This window comes from Euphorbia lathyris, chromosome 9, assembly GCF_963576675.1.
Source record: "Euphorbia lathyris chromosome 9, ddEupLath1.1, whole genome shotgun sequence".
Lineage (NCBI taxonomy): Eukaryota > Viridiplantae > Streptophyta > Magnoliopsida > Malpighiales > Euphorbiaceae > Euphorbia > Euphorbia lathyris.
Window position 1 is genome coordinate 55,763,946 of NC_088918.1, and position 13,322 is coordinate 55,777,267.

Consider the following 13,322-nt stretch of genomic DNA (forward strand, 5'->3'; position numbering starts at 1 on the left):
TGCGCGGGATCCTCTCCTCCGGGCTGTGAGGGGCAGGCAGGGGCTACGATGGGGAGGCAGGCTGCCTCGGGTCTGGATGTTTCTAATAATTCGGGAAGGGTGGGTGTTGTAGGAGTAGCTCATGGGAAGACGGTCTCCCCCAGACCTAGGGTTCAGATGAGCGAGATTGGTAAAAAATCTTGGAAGGACACGGTCATGGGGGTGGCTGAGGAAGAGCCGGTTTTAGAGGAAGTTTTAATGGTGGGAGATTCTGATGATATGTTCTCGGATTCTGATGAGGAAGATAATGGCCAGGAGGATCCTCTCTGTCCGGTCATTAGACTTTCCGCTGCAGAGAAGCGTGAGCTTAGAGAGAAGTGGAAGGTGTCTTTGATTGTTACTGTCCTGGGTAAGCGAATTAGTTTTAACTATTTTGCCCAAAGAATACAAGCGCAGTGGGCAAGGAAAGGTAAAGTCAGTATTACTGACCTGGAAAATGACTACTATGTCATTAAATTTACTAGGGTTGAGGATTATAATTCGGTTATCAAGGGAGGCCCATATATCATTTCCAATCATGTTTTGGCCTTAAGGCCTTGGGTTCCTAATTTTAATCCTCACGACTGTTCGGTTAACAGGATCTTGACTTGGGTAAGATTCCCGGGCCTTCCCATTGAGTACTACAGTGAAAACTTTCTGAGTAAAATAGGAGGTTTGGTTGGTAAGGTCCACCATGTGGACAAGACTACAATTGGGGCCATTAGGGGTAAGTTTGCTAGGGTATGTATAGATGTTGATCTGGCTAAACCTTTACTTTCTAAGTTCTGTGTTCAGGATAAAGTGTTCTTTATTGAGTATGAAGGTTTACATAACATCTGTTATCATTGTGGCATGTATGCTCATTCTCAGGAGGGTTGCCCTAAAAGGGAGAGGGTTGTTATAGAGAGGGTTGAGAGTAGTGTGCGGATTACTGGAGGGAACCAGGGGTATGAAGGGAACTTTGGTCCCTGGATGGTGGCAAAGAGGCCCGCTAGACGTAGGAATCAACCTGCAGTGGTTCACAATCGTCCTCCTGATATCAACACAAATTCTAAGTCCCTTTCTCCTAAAGCTACTGTTATTCCAAATGTCAAGGAGAAGCCTGTCCTCAAAGCTAGAAAGGAGGCTGGGGTTTCTTCAGTAGCCTTGCCTGGGTCCAGATTTGGGGCCCTGATGATTGAGGAAGTTCAAGAGTCAGACCAAGATGAGAATCATATGGATGAGAGTATTCCAGGATTAGAGTCTGTAGATCCAGTCGAGAAGGTGGTTGAATCTGTGAACCCACTTTTTGTCTCTAAGGATGAAGCCCAGGGGGGGACCCTGACCCTTGCAGCTAGAAGGATGAAGAATTCAAATGAGGTTAGTATTCCTGTTCCTGGTATTGATCCTGGGATTGGGAAATCTATGGGAGTTAACAAAACTAATATGAAAAAGCTTAAAGGAAAACAAAAAAGTGGCCTTAACACTTTGGCGTTTCCAGATAAGAGGGGGCCCGGGGGTACCTCGGTAAGGCTCTCAGGAGCCCCTAGTAAATACCTAGCTTAGGGTAGGGGTGTGGTCAGTTGTCCTCCTTTCTATGGATTTGTTATTTTGGAATGTTAGGGGTGCGGCTAGCAAGGCTACCCGTATCTATATTAATGATCTTATTAAGCAGTTTAATCCATCTTGTTTTGCTCTTTTGGAAACTAAGATTAGTGGTGAGAAAGCAGATGAGGTGGTTAAGAAGTTTAAGAACTGGCACTGTGTTAGATCGGAGGCAACTGGCCGGGCTGGGGGGATTTGGCTTTTTTGGAGGCCAGATCGGATTCATTTTGATATTCTTAGCATGGATAAGCAGTTCATTCATTGTAAAGTGAGTATTTCCGGCAATACTCCCTTTTTTATTACCCTTGTGTATGCTGACCCTATCTTGTCTAATCGAAAACGGCTCTGGGAGGTTCTCTATTCTATGAGTGTCAGCATTTCGGAGCCCTGGTTTGTGGCGGGTGACTTCAATGATATCGCCTTTATGAGTGATCAGAGAGGGGGATCCAATCATTATGTTAATCGATGTCTGCATCACAAGAATAGTATGGATTTATGTGGGCTTTCCGATCTGGGGGCTTCTGGTCATAAATTCACTTGGAAGCGTAATAATACTTTTGTTCGATTGGACAAAGTCTACGCTAATGTTTTAGCTCTAACTTCCTTCCCCGAGTGCTCTGTGTTGAACCTCCCGTTCCGTCATTCGGATCATTGTCCTATTTTGTTTAGACTTTTGAGAGGTAAGCATCCTAGGGGTAAGAGACCGTTCCGGTATCAGTTGGCTTGGGAGTCCCATCCTAAGTTTAAAGAGTTCGTTCATGAGAGTTGGAGACCTCATTCGTATGTACTGCAAGCTGCTGAAGGGTTCAGGAATAAGGTGCAGGGGTGGAATAGGAATGTGTTTGGGCATATTATCAGAAGGAAGAACAAGTTATTAAAGAGGATGGAGGGCATTCAACGCAGGTTGGAGGGGAGGTTTGATCATAGCCTTGAGGGCCTCCTCAGAACCCTTCAGAAGGAGCTGGAGGCTGTGCTTAGGCAGGAGGAGTTCCTTTGGTTCCAGAAGTCTCGGAAGTCCTGGATTAGAGATGGGGATCGTAATACCAAATACTTCCATCTCTCTACCCTGATCAGAAGGCAGAGAAATAGAATTGAGGCCATTAAGGATTCTAATGGTGATTGGGTTTATGAAGATGAGGTTATTCGGAACTTAGCCCTGGATTTCTACAGAGAGCTGTTCAAAGAGGAACCTGTTCTTTTGGAGAGGGCTCACTCTATTGCTACATTTCCTTTAATCAGTGAGGATTGTAGTTAGGAGGCCTTTCAACCTATTTCCCGAAAAGAGATTGACCAAGCTATCTTCAGCATTGGGGCTTCTAAAGCTCCTGGGATTGATGGTCTTCCGGCGGGCTTTTACCATAAGCATTGGGATGTAGTGAAGGAAGGCATCTATAATTTTGTCTTGGGGTGTTCAGTGGTTCGAAGGATATTGAGCTGGTTAATAGAACCCTCCTGGTTCTGATTCCTAAGATTGATAAGCCTTCTTCCTTTTTGCATATGAGACCTATCAGTCTTTGTAATGTTCTTTACAAAACTGTTACAAAGATTGTGGCTAATAGAATCCGTGGCATTCTTCCTGCGATCATTTGTCAGAATCAGGGTAGCTTTGTGCCTGGTAGACAAATGATGGATAATGTGGTGATCGCCCAAGAGATGGTCCACACGATGAAGATTAGGAAGGGGAGGAAAGGCATTGTGGCTCTGAAGCTGGATTTAGAGAAGGCCTATGATCGAATTAATTGGGATTTCTTGATGGAGAGCCTTGAGAGAGCTAGAATCCCGGACAGCTGGAGAAGTTTAATTAAGGTATGTATTTCTTCTCATGTGTTTCAAGTTATGGTCAATGGGGATATGTCGGAGGAATTTTCCCCGGGCAGAGGAATCCGTCAGGGGGATCCTATGAGCCCTTTCCTTTTTGTTATTGCTATGGAGAGGCTCTCTCACCTGATTCAGGATGCGATTGATAATGGGAGTTTCCACCCTGTGGCGATCAACAGCTTCTGTCCCCAGGTGACTCACTTATTCTTTGCAGATGATGTCCTTATCTTTCTTGAGGGTAATGAGGAGCAGTTGAGAGTCATTATGGATATTCTAGATTGTTTTTGTTCGGCCTCTGGGCAGAAGCTTAATATCCAGAAATCTAGGATGATGTGCTCTAAGAATATGAATCAGAGAGTCTGTAAGAGATTAAGTGATCTCTCAGGTATTTCTCTTACTGATTCTCTTGGGAAGTATCTGGGCGTTCCCCTCCATAGTGAGCGTGTGTCTAAAGGCTCCTTCAAAGAGACTTTGGATAAAGCTAATTCGAAGTGTGCCACTTGGAAAGCCAAGACTTTGTCTCTCGCTGGCCGCCTCACGTTAATTCAATCTGTTAATTGTGCTGCTCCCAATCACATCATGCAGGCTTGTAAGCTTCCGGATCCTGTGCTTAATGATCTTGACAAGATTAACCGTAGGTTCCTATGGGGGGAAGCTGCGGAGGGCAGGAAGATCCATCTTGTGCCTTGGAGTGAGGTTTGCCAGCCTAAAGATTCTGGGGGTCTGGGTATTAGGAAAGCAAAGGACAATAATAAAGTTTTATTAATGAAACTCTTTTGGCGTATGTGGCAAAACCCCTCCTCTCTTTGGGTTCGCCTCCTTTGTGGTAAGTATCGGAAAGACAAAATCTTCGGGGGCCCGAAAAAGAGAGTTGCTAATTGTTCCTTCCTCTGGAAAGGACTTAGTGCTGTGTTTGATGAGTTCTGCTTGGGAGTTGGCCTGGAGGTGGGGAATGGTAAGTCCATTAGTTTCTGGTTTGATAACTGGATTGGGGATAAACCGTTAATTGAGGTGTGTTCTTCCCCCCCGCCTAGTGATATACGCAACTGGAGGATTGCCGATGTGGTTGACTCGGAAGGGGACTGGATCTGGTCAAAGTTTGATACTTTCTTTAGCCTTGAGACTCTCCTTAGAATGCGGGGAGTGAAGGTGAGTAATCAAGAGGAAGACTTGGATAGGCACTGTTGGGCGCTGACTAACAATGGAGTTTATTCTTGCAAATCGGCCTTTGAAGCTTTCTCTCTCTTTAGATCTGATCCTCCCTCGGATGTGTGGAAGTCGATTTGGACCCTTAAAGTTCCTTTCCGTATTAGGAGTTTCCTGTGGCTGGGCGTTAAGGACAGGCTTCTTACTAATTCGGATAGGCACAGAAGGCACTTGGCTGATTCTGGAGCTTGCAGTAGATGCAGAGGCCATATTGAGACTTTGTGCCATGCTCTTAGAGATTGCTCTAATAGTAAAGAGGTTTGGAGGAAAATTCTCCCACACCATATTTTCTCTTCCTTAATGGCACATTCTGAGGTCGACTGGTTCTCTGATGGTGTTAGAGGAAAGTTGCTTCCATACATGGAGCATGGTGACATTTTCTTTGCTATTATCTGTCACCAAGTTTGGAAATGGAGAAACGAGGAGATTTTTGGAGATAAAACTGTTTTTATGACAAACTTAGCTGATTTCTTCTCGAAAAAACTTTTCTCTATTATCGATAGTTTCAAAGGAGAGTCCCTTGCCAGAGCCTCTCAGTGTTGTGATGTCCATCTCGTGGGATGGAGCAGGTCAAGAGAGGGGGTTGTGAAGCTGAATACTGATGGTTCCTGCCTCAGTAACGGTAAGATTGCGGCTGGAGGTGTGCTTAGAGATGTAGGGGGCGTCTGGCTTTCTGGGTTCTCCCAGAATTTAGGGTTGGGTTCTTCCTTTTCTGCGGAGCTCTGGGCTATTCTTACTGGAATCAATCTTGCTAAAAGGCTGGGTGTTAAGAGGCTCTCTGTGGAGTCTGATAATTTGGAAGCAATCAAAATGATTTCTGAGAATCATTCTATGGGTCTTAACAATCGCAACCTCATCAAAGCTATTATAAGGCTTTGCTCCTCCTTTGAGTTCGTAGAGTTCAGACACATTTTTAGAGAGCAGAATCGTGTTGCTGATCGCTTGGCGGCGGCGGGCCATGAAGGGACGTTAGGCGTTACTACCCTTCCTGTTTCCCCTAGTTTCATCTCTCATCTTCTCTTAGAAGATAGGATTGGGGTTAGCTTCCCTAGGCTAATTCCTGGGTAGTTTGTTGTTATTCGTTTTTCTTTTCCTTTTCTACCAAAAAAAAAAAAAAACATTGAAAAAAGATACCCAAAGTAATAACAGGAGATGATGTAACTGAATGTGATTACCATCTAGATTTAGGCTCATACAATGCACGAATTACATGATTTTACTATAATGAATAAATATAATTTTGATATTAAATATTAACTAAAGTTATAAACATATAGATGCAACCTATTATATTCTTTTTCGACTTGAACTTCAAAACTAAATTGATATCTAAATATTAATTTAGATTAAATTGAACCTATCAATAAAACAAATTGATCCTTAATTCAATTATAATTTAAAAAACAAATAAACCCATTTGTACTTTTATGTATATTTAATAAAATGGAAAAAAATAATTTCATATATACTAAATTTTTCTCATATAATTTAATATTTGAAGTAAGTAAATAAATCTATTTCCCCATCTACTCCAATTATAATTTAAAAATTAAACTAACTCATGATAATTCAACGTTTAGAAAAAAAAACAGAAAAAAGAATAACGGTTTTATATTTGAAAAAAAAAATAAACTTATTCTTATTTCATGTATATTAAATAATGCAACGTTAATTTATTTTGGAACAGTATTTAAAGATAAAATAAAATAGTGTAAACCAAATATATGAATAATTAATGTTATTTAGAATTGTCTTCAAAAGCTACATTTTGAGTACACTTGTTTTTTTTTTTACTCAACACATATATGAATTCTCAATCATTCTTTATTTATAATTTTTGAAATTATCTCATGTATCTCCAATCAGATCAAACCATATACATCAAATGATGATGCTCTTATTTTGATGCATCATATATTATTATATTACATTTTTTTTCTTTTTGATTTATTTATATATATATATAAATACGGTTTTGTGATTATAATTTGAAAATAATATTTTGCTTGAAGAAAGGAAACTGGTTGTAACAAATTCATTGCAACATCATGAAAACAGAGAAAATAAGAAAATTAAATGAAAAAATAAGTTGAAGATGTTGTAAGGAAAGTGAATTATAATTTAGAATATATAAAATGACATATTGATTTTTGTATTAAAATTCCTCAAACTTGTTCATAAAACATATTCTTCAAAACCGTGTTTCCTCAATTAGACTCTGAGTCCAGTCGATCTAGGCTTTGTCTACACCTGTGTTAAGAATCAATAGTTCAGTATCCACATTAATGGCACATAAATGCATATCATGAGTTCAAAAATTGTTCCAGACTTAACAAAGATTTTGATATCAAGAGGAATCCTATTATTTACCAAAATTCAATACCTATCTTCTGTTTGCATTCATTCACGCTGTCCGGCCCGCACACCACCTCGAGAGACCCTATGGCTATGAGACAGGCGACCTCGATGAAAAGCTTTAAACAGAATGAGTATAATTTAGTAATATTTATTGCATTTTGATTCAGAATTTACCACTTCTTTAAATGTTCAATATTGCCATTTATAATTGGCAAAAGCTAATGGACGTCCCTAGGGGCCAGGATCCACTTGGAACTGTAATAACTACTACAAACTAAATTCAAAGCACGAGTGAGCCATAAAATAAAAGCACTCCCAGCTCCCATGATTAAGAAGTTTGCTTATACAGAAAACGAAGATCTTAAAGCAATGGCCCCAAAAGTTCCTAATCAACTACTTGGAATAGAAGTCACTAAACAACAGAGCAAATTACCTACATCTCTTTATTCTCTTAAACTACGAAAAGCAAAATGATTTCTTTGAATTGAGTAATTCAGGCACAAGCAGCTTGTGCACAATTTTCATACAAAAGATAGCATGGAATCTTCACAATAAAGTTGTTAAAAGCTAGCTATTCCCTAGTAATATTGTGATTGCCAAAGACACATACCTCAAGTTTCTTATTTATTTCCAATTGCCCTGAATTTTGATAACCAATATTCACCTCAAGTTCAGCAGCTCAATTGAGTAATGCACAAGTTGTGCCAAATTAACCCAGGAGACCACAATGTGTATCTATACTCCATTCATCATAGCCATGTGAAAGGCAACAATAGTCAATTTGCTCAATATAGCTCTGTCTAAAACCAAGAAGAAGATATGGGATTAGACAATAAATTGAGTGTCATGCAAACTTTACTAAGTTTAGAGATTGCTATTACACACTTTCATAATATACACAAGCCCGCACCTAAGCACACATTCATTTTTTTCCTTAATGTCCTATAAAGAGTTGCACATAACAATTTTTTTTTTGTCAAAGCTAAAGAGAAATGTCAAAAAAATCTACCAGGTTGTATCCACTTTGGTAATCATGTAACTAAATTGTAAATCAATATGCAAAATGCAAAAAAAAAAAGAGAACGTCAATAGTCGGCACCAAATTCAGCACAAAGGAAGTTTATGCTTGTGTATAAAATTAGTGATGTGCATGTAGGACATCTGAGTAACAGACAACCCACACTTTATGATAGAGAATTGTATAATGCAGATCAGGCCTGAGTAACAGACAACTCAGGCTTCACAATATAATTGTTTTGATTTTTCCGTCTATGGAATCCATCACAACACAAACAAATTAATACCATTATCACATTAGAGACATAAAAGTTATACAAATTAAACAAATGTGTTTGTATGATATTCAGTAAGTTCAACATAAGTTCACACCTTCTTACTTCTTGCTTCTTATGATTCAATTGTACCAAACTGGGAAAAGTAAGCTTTAAAAAAAATTCATAATCAGCACATGTAAGCAGATAACAGCATCAAAATGTGAGGGGATTGTTGTTGCCAGAACCACTCACTTGGTTTCTGTTGAACATAAAAACAATGTTGATTTAATAATAGAAAAAAAAGGAAATCAGAAATGCACGGAACCTTGAAAGAAGCCAACAGCTTCAGCTCCACTGATCTGAAATTGAGGCAATAGCAATATCACATGGTGTTAGTGGTGTTGAGTACTCAGAGCAGGTAAAAACTTTTGTTGGTCCCTAGTAATTAGTTCCAAGGGGGGGATAGGAACTAATGTAACTTTTTCGCTTTTAATTATGCTGACTTAATGTTATTTTAAGAGTTTGTTAACTCAGCGTGTTGGTCAGCACGGCCGATTGATTAGTCAGATAGTTTTAGTTCTATACTGACTAAGACTGCTTAACCTGAGAGTTGGGAATTAACTCTTGAGAGGTCAGCTTCCAACTCAGCACTCAGATTTACTCAGTTTCAGTTTTAACAATTTATATGCTGAGTAAATATCACAAGCAACACATGCACACACACACACACACACACACACACACACACATATATATATATATATATATATTGAGAGATAGAGTTTAGAAGTTACTCAGCACGACTTATCCTGGTTTGGCCTCTCTACCTACGTCCAGTCCCCAGTTCCTCCTGGGATTTTCAATCTAATACTGAGCTCTTTCAAGGTAGAGCACAAACCCTTTACAAGGCAGTGAGTATGCAAGAGTACATCCTCTATTCGTCTACTCAGCTCCTACTAAGTACTACAACCCAGCACTTAGATTTTTCTACCACTGAATGCTTACAACCAAGCACTCAGCATACACTCTCAATATTACAATTGATAAACACTTGTTCTCTTTTTAGTAAAGAACACTTTAGAAGATTACACAGAATCACTCTAGCATTTACACAAAGAATAGAAGATTTGGTGTAAGATCTTTGTATTTGAGTGCTTTGAAGATTTCTCTCTTGGATTTTTCTTTTTGTAATTCGGCAAATGTCCAAGTGAAATCCTTGTCCATTTTAAAATGAATTCTGGAGATTAGACCGTTTGAATTTGGTGTGTCCGTTGATTCCAAAATGGCTCTTTTAGTAGACACCTTCTAGTCAGCTTCAGTTTTGCAGGCCAATCCTGTCATCTATTTTCTTCAGGTGTCAGCCTTGTCTTCTTCCTACAGACTTGTCTTTTTGTGGCAGTTGTCTTTTACCAATAATCTATTGACCCATGTTTCTTGGAATTAGTCTTCTGTGTATTTTCGAGGCTTCAATTATTGGTGCAGAAGATTGACAGACTTTGTCCTTTAGTGAACGGATCCTTCATGCTATCCTGACTGTCACTCAGCTTCATTCGTTATCTTCGAATGTTCAACTTCCATGCTGAGTTCCTTCTTAGTCAGCTCCGTTCTGTTTATACAATTCTGAAGGAATCTTCTAATTTAGTCAGCTTCGTTCTGGCAACTTTGAAGGAGACTTCTGATACTGAGTTCTACTCCACTCAGCTTCTATTCTTTCATGCTGAGTTCCGTTCCACTCAGTTTGGCTTATGCTGACTTTTGTCCTGTCTAACTTTATATATATATTTTTGCACTCAATATTGAACAAACACATTAGTACAATTAAATCAAAGCATTTAAATTTAATTGCCTCTTAATCATGGATGATTTTGTCAAATCAAAATCTTATGGAAAGGTGTTTCAACAAACTCCCCCATTTTGATGTTGGCAAAATACAGAATTATGGAACTCAGTTATAAGTTACCCCATGATTGATTTATTTTTCAAATAACTCCCCCGTAAGGGTTGCACATATTGTCTTAACTTAATTCTAAACCTTCCAAGATTTAATTGAATTAACCTTAAGACATTTGTGTATACTGACTTAGTTTAATGTTAGATTTTTCAAGATCTGAGCTAATTGGATTTAAGTCAGTTTTCAAAAATATTAGAAGTATGTTGTTACTCAGTTTATTACATAAGTATTTTAGTGTTAATGTATACTGAGTATGTTTTACTTCTTAATTTGTTTGTTCAATTTTATCAGCCAGGTTGAGAAAATGGTACTTGTCATAGATTAAGCAAAAACATATGAGGAAAGATTCTATGCTAAGTTCTAAACATTGACTAAGCTATATCTAGTTCTTCTTCTTTTCCTTCATATTGACCTGAGCTTGATGGTTAGCTTGATATACTCCTTTGCCTTTATCTTTACTTCCTGAGGCATTACCTGCAAGCTGAGTTCCGTCTTGGCTTTTCTCCCCCGTTTTGCCATCATCGGGTATATAAAGGAAGGTTTTGTTTCTAGCTGCAGTGGAGAGGAAATGTGAGTAACGCTGGAGCCTCTTTGTGCTTTCACTCAAGCCATCAATTACAGGGACACTGTCATCTTGGACATGGCGAGGAACCCGGAGAGAGCTGCTAATCATGCTGAGTAGGCATTCATGTGATTTGCTAAGCCAGGTGTGCGCACTAGTGAGCTGAGCAAAAGATTGGTGGTACATCTTTAGTATGGCAGAGTCATAAAACATGCGCTGAGCATTGTTGATGCGCATTGCCTTCATAATTGCTTGGGAAAAGCTCAAGAGTTGACCATTGGAGACTGGGTCAACATCCATCTGAGCCTTGTTGACGTTAAGTAGACTTACCGCTTCACTCAGTTGGTCAATGGTGCACTGAGAGGTAGAAGATACTAATTCACGCGTACTGGTCAGTTCAGCAGTTAGCTTGGCAAAGCAGTCTTGTAACTCAGCAGAGGTAGCATACTCAGGATTGCCAGTTGCGCTTGATTTGGTCAGTTCTGCAGTTAACTTAGCAAAATAGCCTTGAAGCTCAGTGGAAGTTGCATACCCTGGATTAACTTCCGACAGTTGTTGGATTTTGCCTTCAAGCGAGTTCAGATGGTTCACCATTGTGAGTACCAATTCAGTCAGCTTTGCTATTTGGTCTTGCCTGGGTTGATGAGTTTGAACGGTGGTCATAATACTTACAAGATCCTTGAGTCCTCTTAGTTCATTGAGAAGCTGAGTGATACCAGACAGTTGGGAGGACTCAGCATGAGAAGATCTAGTAGCATCAGCTTGAGGAGGGTTCAAATCTTGAAGCAAGGACTGAGTAGAGGCAATGATTCGTCGGCCTGACTCATTAGCATTCAAGTATGTGAATTGAGCAGCATTTGTCTCAGAGGCTGGAATTGAGCTTGATGGTGGTGGAGTTGGCTGTTTGCCAGATTGATCATCTTGCAGATTGGCTTTAGGGGCTGATTTATCAACATGCTGTGTTGGAGGTGGAGTTTGGTTAGTCATGTTGACCTGCTCAATTTGAGTGGGTGAAGTTGAAGCAGGATTTGTTCCATCTTGAGCAGTTGGATTTGGATTTTCTAAGGTTTTGGCTTGTTCCTCATCCTGAGTAACAGAGGCTTGGTTTTGTACAAGATCCGTTGGAGGAGACTCAGGCTCAGCATCATGGGAGAAATATTTGAACTGAATTTTGGAGAGTTCAGCATCAATATCTTGAGAAGGGGAATCATCCAGAAGATCAATGTGCTTTTGTGCATTCTTCTTGAGTCGCTTGAACCTTGTTTCTTTAGGAGGAGATGGGTCAGCATGAATAACCTCCTCATCAGTATCAACTGTTTCTTCTTCCACAGTTGGATTCTCATGTTGCTCAACGTGATCCTCAACAGCAACATTTTCTTCTTCCTCAATTCTCCGCTCAGCATCATCCTGATGTTGCTCAACATCAGTAGGTTGTTCCTGCTCGGTATTGACTTCTTCCTCAACAGGAGTTTCTTGCTCAGCATCCTTGACCGGCTCAGCATGAGTTTGGTCTAGGTCAATTCTATGGCCTTTTGGAGGTACAACCCAATCCAAGGGATTAGCTTCAACTGTCTTTAAGGTGTGAACCTTCTTCTTTTTCATTAAAGGGGATTTCAGAGTTTCCTCTTCTTCATCCTCAGGCTCTTCTGGCCTCTTTCTTTTCTCTGCCGACCTAGGTGTACCTTGAGGTTGGTCAGCTTCAACATTCTTAGCTTTGTTCATAGCCCGCTTCTTCCTGGGCACTGCGTCAATATCTTTTGCACATGTTGCCAGCGCTTTTCTCTTCTTCTTGTCCTTAGGGGACTCAGCAGGAGCCTCCACTTCTTTCTCAGGCTCATGCTTAGGCACATTTTCCTGTTTAGCTTCATCATTTTCCTCAATATCTTCAATTTCTTCATATCCTTTCAATGGTTGATTGTATAATAATCCAACCAGTACAGCTGCTGTGATCTCATTTCCCAAGGTATCAGTTTCATTTATGGTCTCGATTTGTTTATCTTCGAGGATCTTAGTGATTAAAGAACCTAACCGAAGTTTCTTACCTCCTCGCTGGAGTGCACCAACCAGAAATACCGGAAGGTTGAGAGGGGTGTAGGTCAGCATGTGCCATATGAAGCACTGCTCAAAGTTGGAGGCAGATGAGGCTGAGTTGAGTTTGGGGAAGATGAAGTTGGTCAATATGTAGTGTGCCATCTTCTGTTCTTGCCCCATATAGGTGATGGGTATTTCTCCTTTATGATTCTTTGGTTTGCAGAACCCATTGATCTGGTCAAGCTTTTCCTTTGGTACCTTTTCTTTTGTTGTCCTAAACTCCATTCCTTCGTCTGGTAAGTTTAGCAGAGTAGCTAGATAGGCAGGGGTTATGGTGATTTTCTGTCCTTTGACCGTGGTCTTCAAATAGTCAGCATCTTCTTCATCAACAAACATGTTGGAATAGAACTCTCTGACCAGCCTAGGGTATGTTTTTCCGGTGAGTGAGAAGAGACCAGTCCATTTGTTCTTCTCGATCTAGTCACAAAACGGTTTCTCAGAAGTGATGAATCCTGGAGAG